Source organism: Theropithecus gelada, chromosome 10 (assembly GCF_003255815.1).
Source record: "Theropithecus gelada isolate Dixy chromosome 10, Tgel_1.0, whole genome shotgun sequence".
In the NCBI taxonomy this organism is placed as follows: domain Eukaryota; kingdom Metazoa; phylum Chordata; class Mammalia; order Primates; family Cercopithecidae; genus Theropithecus; species Theropithecus gelada.
This window is the reverse complement of record NC_037678.1, coordinates 68,625,955-68,635,022: the sequence shown is the minus strand read 5'-3', so window position 1 is coordinate 68,635,022 and position 9,068 is coordinate 68,625,955. Positions and strand designations below refer to the sequence as shown.

The 9,068-nt window shown below is 45.4% G+C and overlaps 1 pseudogene; it reads left to right on the top strand.

Moving 5' to 3' along the window:
- The first annotated feature begins 7,724 nt into the window (after positions 1-7,724).
- Positions 7,725-8,461, top strand: LOC112632654 (annotated as a pseudogene).
- The last annotated feature ends 607 nt before the right edge of the window (positions 8,462-9,068 follow it).

Below are 9,068 nucleotides of genomic sequence, written 5' to 3'. Positions count from 1 at the left end.
GCCGCGTAGCCAGGCATGCCGGGACTTGTAGTCCACCTATAAGCGGATTGCGCTTGCGCTGTAGCCTCCCAGCGACCTGTGCTCGACGACCCAGCGAGCGGCAGCCGGAAGAAGGTTAGGTTGTTGATACTGCCTCAGCGTTTTGGAGCGTTCTTTTGCGCTGCTTGTAGAGTGAATTGGGGTCCCTTCCTCCTGGATTAGGGTAGTGGCTTAGACACTGAGTCGTATGAACCCGCTCGACCTTTAGTTTCCCACTTGACCCCGGGGCGTCATGGTGTTTCAGAAATTCTGAGTTGGAGCTGGAGGCGCTCACCTCCCTGAGGGTTTTTACTTCATGAGAAATTTGACGGCTGGTTTTCTGCTTAGGAGGTCAGAAACCAAAGTATCTTCCCGGTCTTCTCCCAGGAGAGATAGCATCTCCTGAGGAGAAACAGCCACGCAAGAGGCAACTGTCGGGAAACCTCAAAATACTTGTTTATGAAATCTGACTGAACGGTCTGGCTGCACCACGGAATTTCCTTTTAGACCTAAGAACAGCAGAGACCCTTCAGGGAGGTCTCACTGCGGCAGTGCCCTCCAGCCAAAGACCGTCAAGAACACTCCTGTAGTTGGAAAAGGTGGGGTTTATGGTCTTGCAGGGAGGGCAGTACACCGTGGAAAACACCGGGACGTCTTGAGAAGAGGGTGTTGGAAAGAATTTACAGGATTTGGGCAGGGTTTAAGGAAGCAGAGCTTCTCTCTGGATTAGATGCAGTCAGGAGGTGGGGGTAATTCTATGATTGGGTAATTTAATAATTTTTTTTTTTTTTTTTTTTTTTTTGAGACTCGCTCTGTCTGTCGCCCAGGCTGGAGTGCAGTGGCGAGATATCGGTTCACTGCAAGCTCTGCCTCCCGAATTCGAGCGATTCTCCTGCTTCAGCCTCTCGAGTAGCTGGGATTACAGGCGTGAGCCACCTCGCCCGGCCTATAATTCTTACATAATAAGAAAGTAGAACTGGCCGGGCGTGGTGGCTCACGCTTGTAATCCCAGCACTTTGGGAGGCCAAGGCGGGCGGATCACCTGAGGTCAGGAGTTCAAGACCATCCTGGCCAACATGGGGAAACCTCGTCCCTACTAAAAATAGAAAACGTTGCCGCGTGTGGCGGTAGGCGCCTATAATCCCAGCTACTCTGGAGTCTGAGGCAGGAGAATTGCTTGAATTCGGGAGGCAGAGGTTATAGTGAACCGAGATCGCGCCACTGCACACCAGCCTGGGCGACAGAGTGAGACTCCGTCTCAAAAAGAAGATTAAAAAAAAAAGAAGAAAGGAAGTGGAACCAAGCGAGGCTAAAACTGCAATTGGTTTAAAAAAAAAAAAAAAGTGGACGCGGTGGCTCACGCCGGTAATCCCAGCACTTTGAGAGGCGAGGCGGACGAATCACGAGGTCAAGAGATTGAGACCATCCTATCTAACATGGTAAAAGCCCATCTCTACTAAAAATACAAAAATTAGCTGGGGATGGTGGTGCGCACCTGTAGTCCCAGCTCTCAGAAGGCTGAGGCAGGAGAGTCACTTGAACCCATGAGGCGGAGGTGGCAGTGAGCCGAGATCAAGCCACGGCACTCCAGCCTGGCGACAGAGCGAGACTCCATCTTAAAATAATGATAATAATAAAAAAGCCTGGGCGCAGTGGCTCACACCTGTAATGCCAGCACTTTGGGAGGCGAGGCAGGCGGATCATGAGATAAGGGGTTTGAGACCAGACTGACCAACATGGTGAAACCCCATCTCTACTAAAAATACAAAAATTAGCCGGGCATGGTGGTGTGCTCCTGTAATCCCAGCTACTCAGGTGGCTGAGGCAGGAGAATCGCTTGAACCCGGGAGGCAGAGATTGCAGTGAGCCGAGATCGCACCACTGAACTCCAGCCTGGGCGACAGAGCGAGACTCCGTCTCAAAAAAAAAAAAAGAGGATAGAGTTGGGAGCATATCTGGTTGTTTTGTTTTGTTTTGTTTTGTTTTGTTTTGTTTTGTTTGAGACAGAATTTCGCTCTTGTTGCCAGGTTGGAGTATAATGGCATGATCTTGACTCACCGCAACTCCGCCTCCTGGGTTCAAGCAATTCTCCTGCCTCAGTCTCCCAAGTAGCTGGAATTACAGGCATGCACCACCACGCCCGGCTAATTTTGTGTTTTCAGTAGAGACAGGGTTTCTCTGTGTTGATCAGACTAGTCTCGAACTCCCGACCTCAGGTGATCCACCCACCTTGGCCTCCCAAAGTGCTGGGATTACAGGTGTGAGCCACCATGCCCGGCCTTATATCTGGTCATTTTTTTGTGGTTGGCACAATGTTTCTTTTTGTTTATATTCAGACATCATTGTGGAGTGGTTTTGTTTTTGTTTGGACCCACCGTGGTCACAGAATGGCCTTGCCTGATGTTGGTGTTCTGAAATTGTTAGTGTTCAACAGGGCAGCACATCCTAGTTAACAGTGCCAGCCAGCTTCCTGCTATCATGGGCTGGATCTCTTCACTGTGTTCCACATTACTAAATCATATTCGCTGCTTTAGGCCTCAACACAACTGTGTGAGATAATCCACAGATACCTAGTACTCTCTACTGGATACTAGACCCTAATCTAAGCATGGCAGTTCCTTGCCTCCAAGGAGCTTACAGCTTAATGAGATGGATGGTTTATTAGCCCCTTTTTCCAGATGAGGAAACTGCTTTTGTGGCACTGAATAGTCAAGCCATATGCAGCCAGCAAAACAGGTAACCTGGGAATCCAAGTCCAGACAATCTGATGCCAGTGGCTGCCACTTTCCCACCTTGAGAATCTGAATCCCTAAAGAGCCTGGACTGGTGCCACCAAACTTCAGTCATTTCCAGCTACTGATATTTGTGCATACCAGAGTTACTCAATGGTAGCATTATTGACATATTGGCAGACAATTTTTTGTCAGGCCAGATAATTATTTGTTGTGAGATGTTGTTCTGTGCATTGTAAGATGTTTAGCAGCATCCCAACCTCTATATAATAAATGCCAGTGGCACCCTCCCCCGGTTGTGACAACCAAAAATGTCTCCAGACACTCCCAAATATTCCCTGGGAGGGACAGAATCACCCCTGTTTGATCATTTTTTGGATCTTTGAGAGAGAAACATTTGGTATATGACAGTCCCCAAATCATTTTAAGTGGGAGGCCTTGAAGAGAAGAGAAGGAAACAGTGTGGCCTAAGTTTTGGAAAAGGCTGTTCAAATACAAAAATGACAGAGAAAGGAAAAATAAATGAAATGGAAAAACAAAAGAAGACAAGTGATAGAGGTGAAGAAAAGGAACTTATGAAATGATCTGTGGGCCAGGCATGGTGGCTCACACCTGTAATCCCAGCACTTTGGGAGGCCCAGGTGGGAGGATTGCTTGAGCTCAGGAGTTTGAGACCAGCCTGGCCAACATAGGCCCATCTCTACAAAAAAAAAAAAAAATATATATATATACACACACACACACACACACACACACACACACATATATATAATATATATATATGTGGGATGTTGTGTATATATAATATATAATATAAAATATATTTTTAATTAAAAAATAAGTTACTCATATCATACCAAGGAAGCTAGTTCATTAGTTCACACTAACAAAGACACTAAGAAATTTTTTTTTTTTGAGACAGAGTCTTGCTCACAGCCCAGGCTGGAGTGCAGTGGCGCAATCTCAGCTCACTGCAAGGTCCGCCTCCTGGGTTCATGCCATTCTCCTGCCTCAGCCTCCCAAGTAGCTGGGACTACAGGCACCCGCCACTGCGCCCGGCTAATTTTTTGTATTTTTAGTAGAGACGGGGTTTCACCGTGGTCTTGATCTCCTGACCTTGTGATCTGCCTGCCTCAGCCTCCCAAAGTGCTGGGATTACAGGCATGAGCCACCGTGCCTGGCCTGTACCACAATCGCTTATGAAATTGCTTATTGTGAATCAATCCTCAAGTATCTGTTCCATGATACATGCTTTAGGAAAATCAGATTTCTGGTTTTGGAGGCCAAATACATGAGGTCTTGAGCTCTGGTGCTCTACTCCAAGGGTCTCTGAATGGCTGGGCATGGTGACTCACGCCTGTAATCCCAGCACTTTGGGAGGCTGAGGAAGGAGGATCACTTGAACTCAGGAGTTTGAGAGCAGCCTGGGCAATATAATGAGACCCTGTCTCTGTAACAAATAAAAATCTCTGGGTATTTTTCCCAGCAAGTCATCCTCATGACTGCTATGGGACAAAACAAGGGTCTTTGAGATCTTATTTGGTTAGTTCCTGACCTCCTTCTCCCATATCTTTTTCTTGGTTCTCTTATAACTCCAGTTCGTCCTCCATCTAGCCCATCGAGTTTCCTGGGGCAGGGGGAAAAAAAAAAAAAAAACTAATCAAACTGCTCCCTTGCTAAAAATCAGTTAATTCTCTGTTACCTTCAGAATAGATTGCCAGTCTGCCTCCAAGCCCCCCTCACCATGCTGCTGTCTACCCTTCTTAGCACTCTCCATTGTGTGTGCTAAGTTCCAGTCATACTAAATCATTTAATATTTCATAAGCATGCCGTGCCCTTCATTTGTTCCATGCTGTTCCCTCTCTAGAATGTCCTCCCCTCCTGTTCCTGGAATCTGATGAACTCCTGTCATTCTTTAAGATCCAGATCTAGACTTTTTTAAAGAAGCCTTTGATTTCTCCACAAGGGAAAAGAATGATTCCTTTCTTTCTACTTGTCTTTTTTCTATTACAGCCTTATTGTATTATGTTGTAGCTGTCCTTGAGATCCTGGAGGGTGGGATCTGTGCCTTACTCATATTTCTTTGCTTCCCCAAAACCTAGCACGTGTTTGTGAATGCAGGCACCCATATGGGGTGATAGGTATAAGCGCTAATTACTAACTTGCACCAGTCTTCACTTCCCAAGAGAGGATGGGAAACCTCCCAGCTATATTCTGTTTGGAATAATTGGGTGTGAACGTAGGAAATAAATATGTTTTATATACTCCTTTTTTGATTCACTGTAAAAGGAGGTGATCAATTTTTGTTTTTGCTTTTTTGAGACAGGGTCTCACTTTGTCACCTAGGCTGGAGTACAATGGCATGATCATGACTCACTGCAACCTCAAACTCCTGGGCTCAGGTAGTCCTCCTGCCTCATCCTCTCAAGTAGTAGGACTACAGGCATGTACCTCCACACCCAGCTAATTAAAAAAAAAAAAATTGTAGAGATGGGGTCTCACTGTGTTGCCCCAGTGGTCTCAAAGTCCTGGCCTCAAGTGATTCTCCCACCTCAGCCTCCCAATGTGTTGGGATTATAGGCGTGAGCCATAAAAGCACCTGATAGTCTTCTTGAAAGATTAGCAGGCTTTCAGTAAGGAGTGATTCAGTGTTCCTTGAATATACTCAGCACCTTGGTCACTATTCATTGCCCATCTTTCTCCCTTGCTCTTAAGAGATTTATAACCCCAGTACCCAGCACAGTGCCTAGCACCTATTAGGAGCTCAGTAAACATTTGTTGAGGCTGGGTGTACTGGCTTATGTCTGTAATCCCAACACTTTGGGAGGCCAGAGTAGGAGGATTGCTTGAGGCCAGGAGTTTGAGACCAGCCTGGACAGCATAGTGAGACCCTGTCTCTACAAAAAAATAATTTAAAAAAAAATTAGCCCGGCATGGTGGCTTGTGCCAGTGGCCCCAGCTACTCAAGAGGCTGAGGCAAGAGGATCCCTTGAGCTCAGGAGTTTGAAGCTGCAGTGAGTTATGATCACACCACTACACTCCACCCTGGGTGACAGAGCAAGACCCTGTCTCTTAAAAAAAATCAATTAAAAAAAAAGAATATGAATGTTTTTTGATGATGTTATCCAAGGTTACTTAGTATCTTGCCATCTGTACAGAAGACTTCAAGACTCTAAGAAAACCACAATGAGATACTACCTTACGCCCAGTAGAATTGCTGTTAATTTAAAAACAAAAAACAAAAAACAAAAACCTCCAGAAAATGACACATATTATCAAGATATGGAAAAACTGGAACCCTTGTGTACCCTTGGCAGGACTGTAAAATGATGCAGCCCCTATGGAAAAGAACATGGTGGTTCCTCAAAAATTTTTAAACAGAATTACCATATAATCTAACAATTCAATTACTACGTAAATTTAAAAAAAAAAAAAAAAACCTGAAAGGGCTGGGTGCGGTAGTTCACACCTGTGATCCCAGCACTTTGGGAGGGTGACGCAGGCAGATCACCTGAGGTCAGGAGTTCGAGACCAGCCACGGTCAACATGGTAAAACCCCATCTCTACTAAAAATACAAAAAATTAGCCAGACATGGTGGCAGCTGCCTGTAATCCCAGCTACTCAGGAGGCTGAGGCACAAGAAACGCTTGAGCCCAGGAGGCAGAGGTTGCAGTGAGCCGAGATCCCGCCATCGCACTCCAGCCTGGGCAACAAGAGCGAAGTTCCATCTCAAAAACAAAACAAAACAAAAAACAAACAAACTGAAAGCAGTGTCTCAAAGAGATATTTTTACAGCAGCATTATTCATACCTGGGAAGTACCCAGGTGTCCATCAGTGGATGAATGGGTAATCAAAATGCGGTGTGTACATACAATAGAATATCATTCAGTCTTAAAAAAGAATGAAATTCTGATACATGCCACAATATGGATGAACCTTAAGAACGTTATATTTAGTGAAATAAGCTAGCCACAAAAAGACAACTACTGTGTTATCCCGTTTATATGAGGTATCTAGAATAGTCAAATTCATAGAAACAGGAAGTAGAATGGTGGTTGCTAGGGGCTAGGGAGAGAGTGGGTAAGACAGAGTTGTTGTCTAATGGGTACAGAGTTCCAGTTTTGCAAGATGGAAAGAGTTCTGGAAATTGGTTGTACAACAATGTGAATGTACTTTAAAATGGTTGAAATGATAAATTTTATGGCATTTGTATTTTACCATATTTTTTTAAAAAGAGCACTAAACTGGGAGACAAAAGACCAAGACTGCAGCTCTTGGTTGTTTTCCACAGATAGACGAGTCTCAAGGAATTTGAGACTTCCTTGAAACTCAAGGAAGTACTCAAGGAAGTTGAGTAAAGGAAGCTTCTTTACTCATTGCTTCTGTTAATTCATCTTTAAACGGGATAAAAAAGACTGTGGAGTCTAGATTTGTATGAGGATCAAATAAAACCCCCCCGCAAAAAAGTTTAAGATAATTTTTTGAGTTGTAGTTATTCCCAGTATTCCAGAGCCTCTGATCTCTTGATATTTGTTACAATTTTCACATCTTATTTCATAATGAAATGCTAAAGATGCCTCAGCAATAGCCAGTTGACTTCAAAGGTCTCGTATGAGGAATCCTTTTAATTTGGGCTATTCACCTTATAATTTGGTCCTGGGAAAACAGCAAATAAATAAAATTTTATGAGGACTATTGATGATCTAAGATGGTAATTATCAGTGTAGTTTAGCATGAGCTAATGAAATACAGACTCAGGATTTTCATCTTAGTATAAAAAAGCTCTTCTTCTCCAACAAATCCCCAAATGACGGATGACGCCAGTGCAGGGGGCAGCAGGGCGGCGGGGGGGGGGGCGGGGCGGAGGCCCCGGCAGCCCTGGGAGGGATGGGGAACCGCGGTGGCTTCCGCGGAGGTTTCGGCAGTGGCATCCGGGCCAGGGTCACGGCCGTGGACTGGCCGGAGCGGAGGCCGCGGAACTCGCTGAGGCAAGGCCGAGGATAAGGAGTAGATGCCCGTCACCAAGCTGGGCCACCTGGTCAAGGACATGAAGATCAAGTACCTGGAGGATGTCTCTTCTCCCTGCCCATCAACGAATCTGAGATCATTGACTTTTTCCTTGGGACCTCTCTCAAGGAAGAGGTTTTGAAGATTATGCCGGTGCAGAAGCAGACCCGCGCCGGCCAGCACACCAGATTCAAGGCGTTTGTTGCCATCGGGGACTACAATGGCCTCGTCGGTCTGGGTGTTAAGCGCTCCAAGGAGGTGGCCACTGCCATCCGCGGAGCCATCATCCTGGCCAAGCTCTCCAATGTCCCCGTGCGCAGAGGCTATTGGGGGAACAAGATGGGAAAGCCCCACACCGTCCCTTGCAAGGTGACAGACCGCTGCCGCTCTGTGCTGGTGCACCTCATCCCCGCGCCCAGGGGCACTGGCATTGTCTGGGCGCCTGTGCCCAAGAAGCTCCTCATGATGGCTGGTGTTGATGACTGCTACACCTCAGCCAGGGGCTGCACTGCCACCCTGGGCAACTTCTCCAAGGCCACCTTTGACGCCATCTGTAAGACCTACAGCTCCCTGACCCCCGACCTCTGGAAGGAGACTATATTCACTAAGTCTCCCTATCAGGAATTCACTGACCACCTCGTCAAGACCCACACCAGAGTCTCCATGCAGAGGACCCAGGCTCCAGCTATGGCTGCAACATAGGGTTTTTATACAAGAAAAAGTGAATTAAGCCTGAAAAAAAAAAAAAAAAGCTGGTCTCAAATTAGGGGCCTGTATGGAAGAATTAATATCTGTTGAGTACTTACTGTCAGGCCCTATAGATGTTACATGCATTATCTCGTTTAATACTCAAGAACAGCTTTGTCAGGTTAACATTATATCCATTTTATAGGTTAACGAAGGCTCAGAGAGTGTAAGTCACTTACCCAACATAACACAGTGAGTAACAGAGATGGAATTCGAGCCCAAGTCTGCGTGAATCTGGAGCCCATATTTTTTCTGCTATGTTACAGTGCCTCTGAAAATATATTTGACTATGCCTACTGGTAATAGAGTTTATGATAAATGATATATATTTGATGTTTATATATTTATATCAATTGTTTTACTTCATCATTACAAGTAAGATAGACTATCTAGGGATGATTATCACCACTTTACAGATGAGGAAACAGATAGTCAGAAAATTTAACTTACCTAGCTTCAGACAACCAATAAATGATAATAATAGCGCTTGGACACATGTACTGCAACTCTCGGACTCCTGCTTTTTCCACATTGGCCTATGAGAGTAGAATTTTATCTATAT